General features: G+C 39.3%; 1 protein-coding gene across 11 annotated transcripts in view; it reads left to right on the top strand.

The window, feature by feature from the left end:
• The window catches only part of Nrf1 (nuclear respiratory factor 1), a 145,370-nt gene that overhangs the window by 41,085 nt on the left and 89,856 nt on the right, over positions 1-14,429 (top strand). The window contains exon 2 of one of the 11 annotated variants that reach the window (XM_063240756.1): positions 11,808-11,909. The exons of the other annotated variants lie outside the window; for them this stretch is intronic. The gene's annotated coding sequence lies outside the window, so the exon portion shown is untranslated. The remainder of the gene's footprint in view (positions 1-11,807; positions 11,910-14,429) is intronic. 11 annotated transcript variants of the gene reach the window in all.

Here is a 14,429-nt window from a genome sequence, read left to right as displayed (position 1 = left end):
AGTACCATAAGGAAAATGATGTCAACTTGAGATTGTTTCTGTTGAGAAGATTAAGCCTCAAAAATATTCAAGCTGTAGGTGGAAACCTGGGATGACTGTATAATGAACTTCTTTGTTATTAGTTACCGATACGTAATTTGAATAGATTTTCACATTATCTTTATTGTTTCCAATTTCCCAATTGTTTCTATAGCTCTTAGCATGGTCCCATGTATTTTTACACAAAGTAATACTTTCCATAGTCCTTTACAGTTAAACATTTTCACATTTCATTTTTAAATAAGCAATATGGGATAATAGTCAAGGTTGAACCATATCAAACTGCTCATGTTCTGGATCTAAAAAAGGTAATTTCACACTGTTTGGTCTAATACCATGCTATACCAGGTCTTTAAATGTGCAAGTGTCTTAAACTGTGAAGTAGTACACATATTGCCATTATTTAAATTCTGCTCTGTTACTTCACTTTTCCTAGAATAATTATTTAACCTCACTGTGCCTCATTTAATCATGTGTCAGTGAGGATAATAATAATACCTACGGTGTTGCAAAGATTACATGAGATTGTGTGTGGAAAAGTACCTAGCACATTTTAAGGGCTCAGGAAATGTTGTGGTGTGACTATCACTACCCTGAGGCAGTATTCTCATTCTCAGTTTTACAGATGAAACAGACCCTGAGAGAGATTTTATGAATTGTCCTAAGCCTATACTACTAGAAATCAGAAGCAGCCATTACAGACTCTACGTTGTGCCATTTTTCTGCTTAAACTACAGCTGTCTCTGGAAGGAAGAGATGTGTATAGTAATTTACAGAACAATTCCATTACCACCACCACCGTACTAGAGATTGAATCCAAGTCCTTCACACTGAACTACATCCACCACCCTGTAAAAACATTTTTTTAAAAAATTTTGAGGAAGGGTCCCCCTAAATCACTTAAATTGCTAGGCGTGATGTTGGGTTCCCCTGCCTCAACCTCCCAGAGTGGAATTATAGGCATGGGCCACCACACCTAGGCACAGCACATTCTTGACTCTTTCCAGTACAGTTGGAGAACAAGTTTCACTTGTGTAATTACCTTGTTTTTTGTTTATTGTCTACATCAATAAGGAAAAATGATAGAAATGGTAAACACATACAATGTATAATTGTTTCTTAGTTTTATGTTAGAAAAAAGATAACATTTTTATAAGTGATTAGTCAAACTGGTACTTCTAGATACTGAATGTTGACCTCATCTTTTCTAAACATATACATGAAATTTTTAATTACAAAGTTCTTCAAAAAAGGAGCAAAAATAAAATTTCCCTAAAGTAGTTTACAAAACCTACACATTTATATCCTGGTCAGCATTTCTACTTAGAAATCTAGTAGGCATCCTAGCTGTCCCTCTGACATTTATTCCTATCTCAGAAAATGACTGTTATATTCTTCCAGTTACTCAGATCAGAAACTGTAGTCATTCTTTTTTGTTTGTTTTGAGACAGGATCTTTCTAGGTAGTACAGGCTGACCTTGAACTCACAGCTGCATTTTTGCCTCAGCCTCCTGAGTGTTGGAATTATAGGCATGTGCCATCACACCCACCTTTTTTTTTTTTAAGAGGGAAATTTACTGGAGAAAAGGAATGGGGTTTAGGAATAGCTCCTGAAAGAGAGACCGGAGGGGTCTGAATGGGTTGTCAATGAGCCCACTTCTCAAAGGAAGTTTTATAGAGCAAAATCATGAGGCAGTGCCCGCCATTTACAGCCACTTTTTGACTCCTTTTCACCCTGCTTTTTGTCAAAATCACAGGAAATCTTAGCAGTTTCACTGTCAAAACATGCAAAATGTATGTACCACTCACCACCTCTACTGCTGTGCCCTGGTTCAAGCCACATTTATCTTTTAGCTTTATAATTTGTCTCTTTACTTTTGCGTCTCACCTCCCTCAGTCAGCTCTCACCACTGAGTAACCTTTGGAAGGTGTAAATCAGAAAATCAGATCATTTCTCTCTCTGCTCAAAACTTTTTAATGACTTCCCCTCTTGTTCTGAGTGAAATCCAAAAACTAAAGAAGCCTGACCCTGGGCTCACTTCTGTGACCTCACCTGCCACTCTTCCCTGACTTTAGTGGCTACAGGCACAAGGTCTGTTTGCTGTTCCTCTATCACCAGGCACACTCTTGTCTCAGTGTCTGGATGTGTATAGTTTATGTTGCCCATACCACTTTCCCCCATTCCTGTATTTCCTGCTGTCTCTCTCACTTGTGCAAGCCTGAGCTCGGAGAGCTTGCCTGAAAGATTTGCTTTGACCAGTGTCCTCCCTGCCCTTAAGTTCCCACCTCCCTAACCCAGTGTCATTATTTTTCTCTTTGACACTTACTGGCCCTAAAATAGTATGTGTTTATTATTTTTGTTTATCTCTATCTGTAGGATGTAAAAGTGAGAAGCTAGGAACAGTTTTTTTTTTTTTTTTTGGTCTTTTTCCTTTTTATTGGTACCGGGAATCGAACTCACGACTGTCTGCTTGCAAGGCAGGCGCTTATGCCACTGAGCTAAATCCCCAGCCCCAGCTAGGAACAGTTTTTATTAACCGCACTAACAGTGACTGTCATGTATGTACTGAATGAATGAACAAAATCAGACTACTTGACAAGTCATTATTTCAGTTCTTTCTTCTGTATTGCATTTGAACTGTTGGCCTTTCCCTCCTGTTGGCTACCCTGACATGACTGCCTCAAGGTTCACGTTTTCCCCTCTGACATCTTGTCTTCATCATTGTCCCTCCCTTTTTGCCCCTTTGAACATTCCCATTTTCTTCTCTTACTGTCGCTCTTTACATGTTGTTCCCCATCAGTTTTTTCCATGCCCACAGCTTTCCTTACCAAGTCCTTGCTGATGAGCCCATCCTCACCCCGGCATCACAGACTTCTCTTTGGGCTGCGGCTCTCTGGGTGTCTGGGCAGCTGAGGGAAGGAACCATTGGCACTGTCTTGGTAGCTCTGCACTCTTCTCTCTTATTCTAGCCTGGTTAGTGACCACTCAGTAACCCAAGCCAGAAGAAGCATGGTGTCATCCTGAGCTTACCTTTCCTCATGTGTGGTGTTCACTAAGTCCCTTTGCTTTTCACCACCTAAATATTGCATGCACATTTTGTACCTTAATTCAAACCCCCATATTAGGATTCCTCATGGATCACTGAGTTTGTCACCTGACAGTTTGTTTGTAGCTCCAGTCCTCCCCGAATCATTCCTCACACAACTCAGTGAGCAGTGCTTTCATCTGAGATCATGGAACCATGAGGGTGGCCTGCAGGTATTTCAGGGGTTTTGTAACCTATGACTGTCTGTGGGTGGAAGAGATAGTACAGTCTCTCAAAAGCACAGCTAACTAGTTTGCAAATTAATTTTTTGGGGAGAATACCAGGAATCAAGCTCAGAACCTTGCGCTTGCTAGGCATAGCAGCCGCTGTGCTGCTGAGTTATATCCTCAGCCCCAATTTTTTTTTTTTTTTGGTCTTTTTCGTTTTTATCGGTACCAGGGATCGAACTCACGACTGCCTGCTTGCAAGGCAGGCGCTTATGCCTCTGAGCTAAATCCCCAGCCCCTCAGCCCCAATTTTTTAGTATCCCCTTTCATCTCTTTTTTCTGAATAAAGGTAACTGTCTTACAAGGGTGCAAGTAATCCTGAAACCTTACTTGTATTACAAGTTTCCTTCTACTTTGGTTTGTTCCTTTTCTGTTGTTGTGAGAACGAACTCTTCCTAAGATCAGGTGCCACTGAGCTGTAAGATAAACTTGAGATTTCCTATCCACAGATTATGAGGCTCCACCAAATCCGCAGCGCACTGGGAGCTGTCCAGTTACTTCTGCTCAGAATGTTACCACCATGCTCTGCCTCCCAACAGCACCTCCTGAGCTGCTGTTGAGATCGCTCCTGACCACTGTAAATCCCAGACTTCTTTCCACGGTCTGCAAAGACCTTCCAGTATATTACTTTCCATCTCTTTAACTTCTGTTACCTCCTTTCCCTTTTCACTATGTTCCAGTCACACTCATGTGGTCCCCTCTGCCTAGAGAGCATTAGAGTATTTCTCCCAAGTTCTTCCAATGGCTGCTTTCTTACTTAGGTTGCACATTAAAATGTGCCTCATCAGAGAACACATCCTTCCTTCGTCCAACCATTTTTTTTTTTGTCTTTTTTTTTTCTTTTTATCGGTACCAGGGATCGAACTCATGACCGCCTGCTTGCAAGGCAGGTGCTTATGCCGCTGAGCTAAATCCCCAGCCCCAGTCCAACCATTTTTAAAAAAATCACATTGCTTTATTTTGTCTTTCACACAGCACATCAATTCCTGACATTCTTATTCCCATATATCTTTATTGCTGTGGCTTCAACCACCAGAGTGAAAGTTTCTGGCCAGGAGGTGTGGTTTGATAGTAGAGCACTTGTGATTTGCCCCTAGCATTGCCGAAAAGCAAAAAAAGTGATAAGTTGTTTAAGATTAAGGCTCTTGCCATCTGCTTGCCATTGTTTCTGCCTAAAACCTGGTCCTAAGAAAACATTTGTTGACTCATTTGATGACTTACCCTCTTCTTTAAGTACCACTGTTCCCTCTAGTTACCTTTCTTAACACTTCTAGGTTATATTGCAAAGTCTTTGTTCTGTTAGGGCAGTGCCCAAATTGCAATCCCAATCCCACTTATTTATTGCAAAGTGCCAGCTCTACAATTAAACCTGAATTCTGAGATTTTAGTTTAGGAAAAAAAAAATGTTATCTGATGCTCGCCTGCTAAGGGGACTTGGCTTGAGTACCGACAGCGACAGCTCTGCGTACCTATTGCAGCATGCATGCCATAGGTTCGCCTCCACTGCGTTAGAGTTTGAACCTCTTATGCCAGGATGATAGGTAGATGTTCTTAATAAAGTGCGAGAATGGGACAGCTTAAGAGTGGACATCCTGAAGGGAACTTATTAGTTGTTGAGAAATAAGCACATTGTGCTCCCTCTTGCCAGTTGAGTGGTTGCCAGGCTGCCATGATAATAGAGACAGGTAATATTTATTGGTAGGGGGATTGTGCTGAGTGCTTTACTTCTTAATTTCATTTAATACATAAACCATCAATACATGATCACTATTTTTTAAATTTTTTTATTTTAAAGAGATTAAGACTAAAGAGGACATAACAAAGCAGATCAGATCAGAACAATGCAAGCAACACAGCATTTTACCACAAGACAACCCATAATTAACAGTAACTACTATAATGTCCCTTCAGTTAAGCATAACTTCATGTATGATAGTATCAAACACAACAAAACAGTGTAAGAGAATAAAAGCATTACAGGGCTTTCAGAACCAAATAACAGAGAATGAACAATGGCTACTATATTACCTCATTTTCCATAGAAAATTTGTTTATACTATCACGCATAGCAATATCCAACATGATAGAACCAAAGGAAACAGAAGAACAAAAGCATAGTAGGACTTCAGAGTAAGATGATATTAAATCAGCACTGGCTATTCTAATGTCTTATTTTCTTCAAAATAGCTGTTCATACTATCACATAATAAAATCAAACAAACCAGGATAAACCATTCCAACTAATGAATACAAACATTATAAGGCTTCAAAGCAATGTAATGGGAAATCATGATTGCCATAAACTCTTACGTACTTTTACCATTTCTTACACTAAGGAGACTATATGGTATTTATACATGTGAGTTTGATTTATTTTGCTTATGAGTATGGTCTCAAGCTGTGACCATTTATTTATAAATATATCAATATGATCATTCTTTATAGCTGAGTAGTACTCCATCGTATAACAATACCACAACTTTTTTATCCATTCCTCAGTTGATGGACACTTAGGTTTTCCAAGATCTGGCTATTACAAATAGTGCTGCAATAAACATAGGTGCACATATATCACTGTGGTATGATGTTTTCAATTCTCTGGGAATATGCCTAGAAGTGGAATAGCTGGGTTGAATGGGACTTCCAATCAATTCTAGCTTTTTGAGGAGTCTCCAGACTGAACTCCATAGTGGTTGTACCAGTGCAGGAGTGTTCCTTTTTTCCCACAGCCTCTCCAGCATTTGTTGTTGGTAGTTTTCTTGATCCTGGCCATTCTTTCTGGAGTGAGATGGAATCTCAGTGTTGTTTTAATTTGCATTTCTCTAATATACATGAATACATTTTTTCATGTATTTATTTGCCATTTGTATTTCTTCATCTGAGAACTGTGTATTCATCTCTGATGCCCATTTTTGGATTCGATCTTTGGATTTCGGGGGTCCGATTGTTTAAAATTCTTTATATGTTTTAAACAGAAGCCCTTTGTCTGAGGCACAGTTCGCTAAGATTTTTTTCCCAGTTTGTGGGTTTTCTTTTTACTATGCTGGAGATTTCTTTTGACATGCAGAAACTTTTAATACGATGTATGATCACCATTTTTTTAAGCAGGGGAAACTGATGTACACAGAGAGGTTAAACAAATGTCAGGGGTTTGTTTGTTTGTTTGTTTGTGGTGCTTAGGGTCAAACCCAAGGCTTGTGCACCCTAAGCAAGCACTGTACCACTGAGCCACATCCTCATCCCTCAGAACTGTTTTTCTAATCTAGGAAGTCTGTCTATAAAGTAGGGCTTGTAGCACGGTACTGCTTCCTGGTCCTGCTTTTTTTTTTTTTGTTTTGTTTTGTTTTAAGAGACGTCAGAAATCTGGAGTTTTATGTTGTCTTTTGATTTTACAGCATTTGTAGTCAATTCACATTTAAGAAGTGTCCAAACAACTACTACCCACTAAGCAAAATATGTCTGAATGTCCTCAGCAGTCTGAACGCTTCAGTTTTGCTGCTTTGGTTTACATGGGTTTCTCTGACTGGACTAGAAGCTTCTCTTGGTTCTGCCTTAGGATTTGGCACTTCAGTGTTGGATGGATGGTTGCATGGACAGATGGAGTAGTTGTTTGCTTCTCTGCCTCTTGCTTGCTTCACAAATGAGACAAAGTAATACCTTGTGTTTCTGTAGCACATTGCTATTATAAAGTGCTTTCATGAACATTACCTGATTTTTTTTTTTTTTTATCGGTACCAGGGATCGAACCCAGGACCGCCTGCTTGCAAGGCAGGTACTTATGCCGCTGAGCTAAATCCCCAGCCCCACGTTACCTGATTTTTTTTTTTTTTTTTTTTTTTTTTTTTGTCTTTTTCGTTTTTATCGGTACCAGGGATCGAACTCACGACTGCCTGCTTGCAAGGCAGGCGCTTATGCCGCTGAGCTAAATCCCCAGCCCCCTGCTAAATCCCCAGCCCCCTACCTGATTTTTAAAAAGCCTCAGTTGCTACTGGCCACTTCCAAACTGTATGTGTTCTCAGATTCACAGTGGATCAGAGAGGATAAGACATAGTAAGTGAGCAAGAAGAGGTTAGTAGGAAGCTTACTTTGCAGGCTGCTCTTACACTGCTGATGAATCATTGTTGCTGTTGCCTCATAGACCTTTACATGCCCAACTCCTGTGTAAGAAGGAGCATGCTTTTAAACCCTCACTGTTTATTTTAAATTGGTCAGACAATGAGCACATCATCCATAAATTGTATACAGTTAGGGGAAAATACAATAAATACTGAGTGGAGTTTTAGATATGGACTCTTCTGTATTTATACTTCACTTCCAGTGATTGGCTTGTTTTCCATTTTTATGTGCTTTTCCCCCCCTTGAATAATAATGCATTGGGGCATTATTTTTTTTTCTTTTTTCTTTTTACCGGTACCGGAGATCGAATTCACGATGGCCTGCTTGCAAGGCAGGTGCTTATACCGCTGAGCTAAATCCCCAGCCCCAGGGGCTTACACTTTTAAAGTTCGGTTTAAAAATAATTTTTAGCCTAGTGCTATGGCCCATACCTGCAAACCCAGCATTTGGGAGGCTGAGGCAAGAGGATTGCTATAAATTCGAGACCAGCCTAGACTGCTTAGCAACACACTGTTTCAAAAAACAAAACAAAGCAAAATACCTTTTATAAATTGGTATAGTGATTACAAACACTAAAATTATGTGCCTAATTCTCGATTTTCTTTTCTTTTTTTTTTAATCGGTACCAGGGATCGAACTCACGACCATGTACTTGCAAAGCAGGCGCTTATGCCGCTGAGCTAAATCCTCAGCCTCTCCATTTTCTTTTTTAAACAATCAGCTTCGTGTGCCTCCAACTTTTTCTAATTTAAACAATTTTATTCCCCTTCCATTGAAAGCTAGCATTGGTACTTAGGGAAAACATTTAACATTTGTGAAGAAGAACATGAAATTGGTTGATCATCGTGGTACTTATAGAAGGTTACTTTGGAAACTTTATGAATCATATTTATTCTTAGTAACCTTACGAGATCTGCCTCAAAATAAAAAATTTTAAAAAGACAGGGGATGTAGGCTGATGAGAAGGCCTTGGGTTTCATCCTCAGTAGAGAAAGAGAGAGAAAGATGCTGTCAGGCCTCAGAGTGTCGATACCAGGCTTTAAAGAAGATATCTCCTGGGAGGAATTAGGAGGTGTGTCAAAGGGACTAGGATTGGTAACTGCAGGTGCATGCTGAACTGTCACTTTGATTCAATGTGCGTGTCATTTCATAATACAAATACACTCGAATACAAATTTTGGCTAGACAGTAGTGTGGGCTGGTACATTAGTTAGGGAGCGCAAGCAAATCATGGTTAATGACTTTGCTCTAGGCCACAGGGAAGCCTGTGGTAGGACAGGTGGAACACTGGAACACTTGATTGGGAGCTAGGAGGAGGTAGGTTTGAGTTTTGTTGTGGTTGTTTTGCAGAGGGTCTTACTATGTAGTTTAGGCTGGCTTCAAACTCACAGCAGCCTCCATAGTGCTGGGATTTCAGGTGTGTGCCACCATGCCTGGCTGGGTTTGAGTTTTGCCACCAACTATGAAATATGAGTTTGGGTGACTCAGTTTGGCTTTTTTGGGTCCGCATCTATAAAATGAGTGAAGGAGACTAGATGGTCTTCTAGGTCGTAGGTATTTTAAGTTTGCCTCTGGTTAGAAGAAGAATGTTCTGTGGTAGTTGGGCATGGCTCTTATTACCTACAGTGAGAAGCAATGTCTTTGAAGGAAGGTGAATAGTTGCAGATTGTTCAGCCAGTCTTTATCAGGGGGTAGTCTAATATCCAGACAAATCAAATAGTCACGGAGACTTTAGGGTGATTGACTGCGAGTCTGCCTTTCTCCCTTCGCTTCCCTTCCATCCCCAGCCCCACTATCCAGAGACACATTTGAAAGACTATTCACTATTTCCGTGATTAGCTTTTCTGTGATTACTTCCATAAGGCTATATAATGTATTTAAACTTCTGTTCCATCATTTATCAACTTTAGACAATATTTGAACTTTCTAATATGAAAAATAAGAATTTAACTTTCCTCTAACCTTTTTTTCATCACTTGTATATTATTTCAGAGGTCATGTGTTATCTTTATAATTTTAAATTTTATTTATTCATTTATTTATTGAGATGGGGATCTCGCTGTGATACCCAGGCTTCTTTAAAGACACAGTCATCCTACCCCATCTTCCCAGATATCTGGGATTCCAGGTACACTGTTTTGTTTATTTATTTTCATGATGCTGAGGATTAAACCCAGGGATTTGTACATGCTAGGCAAAACTGTACCAGTGGGCTGGGAGTTTTAACTCAGTGACACAAGTGTCTGTCTGGCAAGCACGAGGTCATGAGTTTGATCCCTGGTACAGGAAAAAAAAAAAAAAAAAGTACCACTGAGCTACATATCCAGCCCAGCTTTTATTTTTTAATTCATCAACTTTCAGAACGAGAGTCGTAGGGTTTCTTAGCTTACTATTTTGGAAAATGGGTTTATAAAATGCTTCCATACTTTTTCTATGTTCTACGATCCCACAGCTCTACTTTATCACTTCTTTCTTTCTTTTTTTTTTTTTTTTTTTCCCTTAGACATGGTGTCACTGTGTTGTCTAGGTTAGCCTCAAATTCCTGAGCTCGAGTGATTCTTCTGTCTTCTGAATAGCTGGGAGTATGGGTGCCTGGCTATACTTTTATATTATTAAGATTAATAGATTAATATTTTTATTATTTCCTCTGTCTACCAACAGGAATTCTGTGCTTAACTCTGTTTTGATTGCTGTTTTTACTATATAGCTTCTCTGTGCCTGCCATAAGAGCATGCCTAGAACCATTACTGTATGATTATTAAGATTTTAAGAGCCGAAGAAATGGATGTGTGTTTAAAGACTTAACTTAGTAAGCTACTTGTTTATTCACTTATTTAACAATTACTGAATATCAGAATTATGGTAACAGTGCTATTCATAATGGTTAAAAATTTGAAATGACGTAAGTGATTGACTTTAGGGGTTAGAAAACTAACTTCTATACAGTTTTATGGGGAATGCTTTAAGCATATTTTAAATGATGTGACAAAATGTTAATATTATAAATTTTACTGTATTAAATGGAAAAAACACATACATTTTTTTCAGTATCAGCTGACATTTGTTCATAAAGCAACATTATCAACCATATAGGAACTAGCAGGGAACTACTAGAAACATCTACAGTAATATGTTAATTTGTTGATGGCTTTCTCAGTTGGTGGTGATTTGAGTTTCTTTTTGTTTTCTCACACCTATATTTTTTAATTACCCCAAAATAAGATGTGTCATTTCTATAAGCATATTTCTTTTATAACTAGAGGTACAAAGATGCCAGTCATAGTTCTTACTGGAATACTTATGTTGGAAATAAAGCAGAAATCCTTGGAAAGAACTCAGTTTGGCTGAGTGTGGCAACCTCTGCCTATAATCCCAGTGCTCCAGAGGATTGAGGCAAGGGTTTTTTTTTTTTTTTTCCTTTTGTCTTTTTCGTTTTTATCACCAGGGATCGAACTCACACTGCCTGCTTACAAGGCAGGTGCTTATGCCGCTGAGCTAAATCCCCAGCCCCGAGGCAAGAGTTTGAGGCCAGCCTCAACTGTATAGTGAGACTCTGTCTCAAAAAAACAAAAACAAAAACAAAGAAACAGCTGGGTGTGATGGTACACACTTGTGATCCCAGCACTTGAGAAGCAGAGGCAAGAGGATCACTCCTGTGAGTTCAAGGTCATCCTGAGCTGCATAGTGAAACTCTGTCTCAAAATTAAAACCAAAAACTCCAAAAGGACAAAAAAGAATTTAGTATGTATATATATTTATTGAATGAATGGGAGATTAAGTGGCAGAGATTCAGATTCAGTCATATGTGACACTTGTACACTTTCATGATTTTACATAGGAGCAAGTCCTTGGTTCAGTTATGTTGAGCTGTGTTGCAGAAGTTAGGAAGCAGCTTTCACTGCAGTTCAGTGTGCAATGAACAGAGGCCTGTCGCAGAAGCAGCCAGGCAACAACGCTGTGTTTCACAGTGCGGAGTCTGAATAAAAGTGTCTTTTGTGCTGGCCTTAGCCTGAGAGGCAGGACTTGTGGCAATTTGTGTTATTTCTCCTTAATGGAAATCGAGGCAGTCTGTTATCCTGCTATCACATGACAACTGCTTATTTGATTTTTGGTAATTTGGGAGCAGCTGTGGGCAAATGATTATTCTACAAAAAGAACCAGGCCAGCTGCATTCCAACCCTATCGCAAGTGCCTGGGCATACCCAGCTTGCCAGCATCATTTCTAAATCAGGTATAGCTTCAGCAACTCACCTGCTTTTTATTGATATATGTAGTTGCTAATAAGCATGTAAATGTTTGCAAATGCATTTTTCTAATCCTTTTTTATTATTATCACCAGCGTTTATTAGGTACCTACTCCATTCAAACCACTGTGCCAGGCCCTGGGTTATAAACTGTAACCTGGTGTTCAATGTGGATACACTGTTTTCCTCTTTGACAGGTGGGTCGGCAGGAGCTTTATTTTTAGCAGACTTAAGTTTGAGTGTAAAGAAAGAATGTGTTGCCGAGGCAGCTGAGGCTGTGTTCCTTTGGTTCTAAAGTCACCGTCTGTGCTTCGAGGATGTTTATTAATGCTTCATTGCCACACCATGTGCTTTGTGCCAAAGCCTGAAAACTCTTGTCTTCCCCTTCAAGGTCCTGACTTACATCCTGGCAGTGTTGACTTCACAGTGATCTATTAGCCCTTAGCAGGTCTCAATAGAATAGAAGAGGTTTTTTTTAATTGACAAAGCCTACTTTACCTTTCGGGTTTCCTTCTTTTTTTTTTGGTACTGGGGATCAAACTCACAACCTCATGCTTGCCAGGCAGGTGCTTATGCTGCTGAGCTAAATCCCTGGCCACTTTTGGATTTCTTGAGATAGGATCTCACTATGTAGTTCAGGCTGACCTGGAAGTGACTGTGGAACTAGGTAGCCATGAACTCACAGTGATCCTCCTGCCTCAGCCTCCCAACTGCTGGAATTACAGGTATGTGCCACCTTTCCTGCTTTATTTAACTTTATTAATTCATTCTTTCAATACACACTTTTGGAAAAGCTCTTATACCCAGGGATTTAAGAATGCTTAAATTAATGCACTCAGGAATTGCATTGGTAGTCTTCTGTGTAGAGTAAAAGAAAGCTTCACTTTCAATTCTGTATACCTATAGGGTAGAGAGAAGGCATTAACAATCTTCTGTATCTGAAATACTAAACTTTTATGGAAGAGAAGCTTGAATTATGCAAATTTCCATTAGAATTTAACAGTGTGATTTGAAACAAGTCATTTCAAAACTTAAAAATAGAATGTAGAACTTCATTGTTCATTATGATAGCTACATGCCACATTTCAATAAAATTAAAGTTAAAATGAATTGAAAATTTAATTTCTTAGCCATAGTAGTCACATTTCAATATGGCTATGGCTCCTGTTTTGGACAGAACAACTTCAGAACATGACCATCTTTGCAGGCGGTTCTATTGGATGGTGCTAGTCTAAAGCCTATAAAAGAGTGGACACATATTAAAATATCTGGTGAAGTAGATTCACCCAACTTCTTTTTTTTTTTTTTTTTTAAGGCTAGTTAAGTGAAGCAGTGGGAGTGGAGAAGGAACAAAGAAATCTGTAACTGGTTGTGATCAATTAGTTGTAAACACCACTGCACTCGGACCAGCCTACCCAACTTCTTTTCTGTGGAAGGATGTTTGTGTCAGTTGAAGAGTGTTAAGCTCCCTGAAATGCCTTGTGTAGTCTTTCACATTTTTCCCTTTGGTTGGGGCTCCCTCTAGTGTTTCAGTTTTATTTTAGCAATACTGTTAAGAAATGGTCTGATGTTTGATTTAAACCAAAGAGCATTGAAATATTTTTGGAAAACTGTTATATATGCGTTTTTCTAGGAGAAAAGGCTTGGGTTTTACTACCTTCAAAGGATTTGGCCAGGTATGGCAGCACACACCTGTAATCCCAGCCCTGGGAGGTTGAGGCAGGAGGATCATTGTGAATTCAAGGCCAACCTGAATTGCAACTTTGTCTCATAAAGACAAAAACAAAACAAAACAAAAACAAACAAACAGCTTGGTATTTAGCTCAGTAATGTAAGCACCTGCTTTGCAAGCATATGGTCATGAGTTTGATCTCTGCTACAAAAAAAAGGATCTCTGTCATCAAAAAACAGATCAAGAACTGCTCTCACTAACAGAGACCTCTTATGGTCAAAACTCTTCATGTGATCTTTAAGCATTATTTCCTCTAGGATCAAAAAACTATGCAGTCTTTAGCATTTTTGTAATTTATGTGTCTGTGAAATAATATAAAAAGTTATATAGTACTCATTGAATACTATGTCTCATTTTAAGCCCTTTTACAGGAAACAACTTACGTGGTCCTCACAATAATTCTATGAAGTAGATTCTGTTAATGCTCATTTGACAGATAAACTAAGACATAGGGGCTAAATTAAACTTGTTGTAAGGTAGCAGGTAGTGGAAGGAAGAGCAGGGGGTTGAATCCTGTATTGTAGCTTCAGAGTCTGCAATAGTGAGGATCAGTGTTGGAGCAAGTATGGAGCAGAGCACAGGGGAGACTTCCCACACCTTTGGACACATTGGGTCCCATGTGCAATAAGAAAAATGCCTGAAACTTGGAGATAACTTTTTCTTGTAGCTCCTGCTTCTCTTTCTGTCTTTTCCTCTTTTCACTTCGCAGTGTCCTATTTCTTTCTTATATATTCTTTTTAATGATTTGTTGAATCCAAGATTTTGTACTGAACTTCGTCAGCGCCTAGAACCAAAAATCCTAATGGTGGTTTTACCAAAATGGCTCAAGAATAATTTGGGGGGGTGTCTTTTTGAGACAAGGTCTCACTGCGCAGTATGGATGGCCTTGTACTCACTTGTGTAAGCCCAGTTGGCCTTGAACTTGAGGCGATCTTTCTGTCTCAGCCTTCTTAGTGTTGAGGTTGCAGACACATACCACCATGCC

Source organism: Cavia porcellus, unplaced genomic scaffold, assembly GCF_034190915.1.
Source record: "Cavia porcellus strain 051 isolate PalLab524CR breed Dunkin Hartley unplaced genomic scaffold, mCavPor4.1 scaffold_2, whole genome shotgun sequence".
In the NCBI taxonomy this organism is placed as follows: Eukaryota; Metazoa; Chordata; class Mammalia; order Rodentia; family Caviidae; genus Cavia; species Cavia porcellus.
This window is presented reverse-complemented; position numbering and strand designations above follow the sequence as displayed.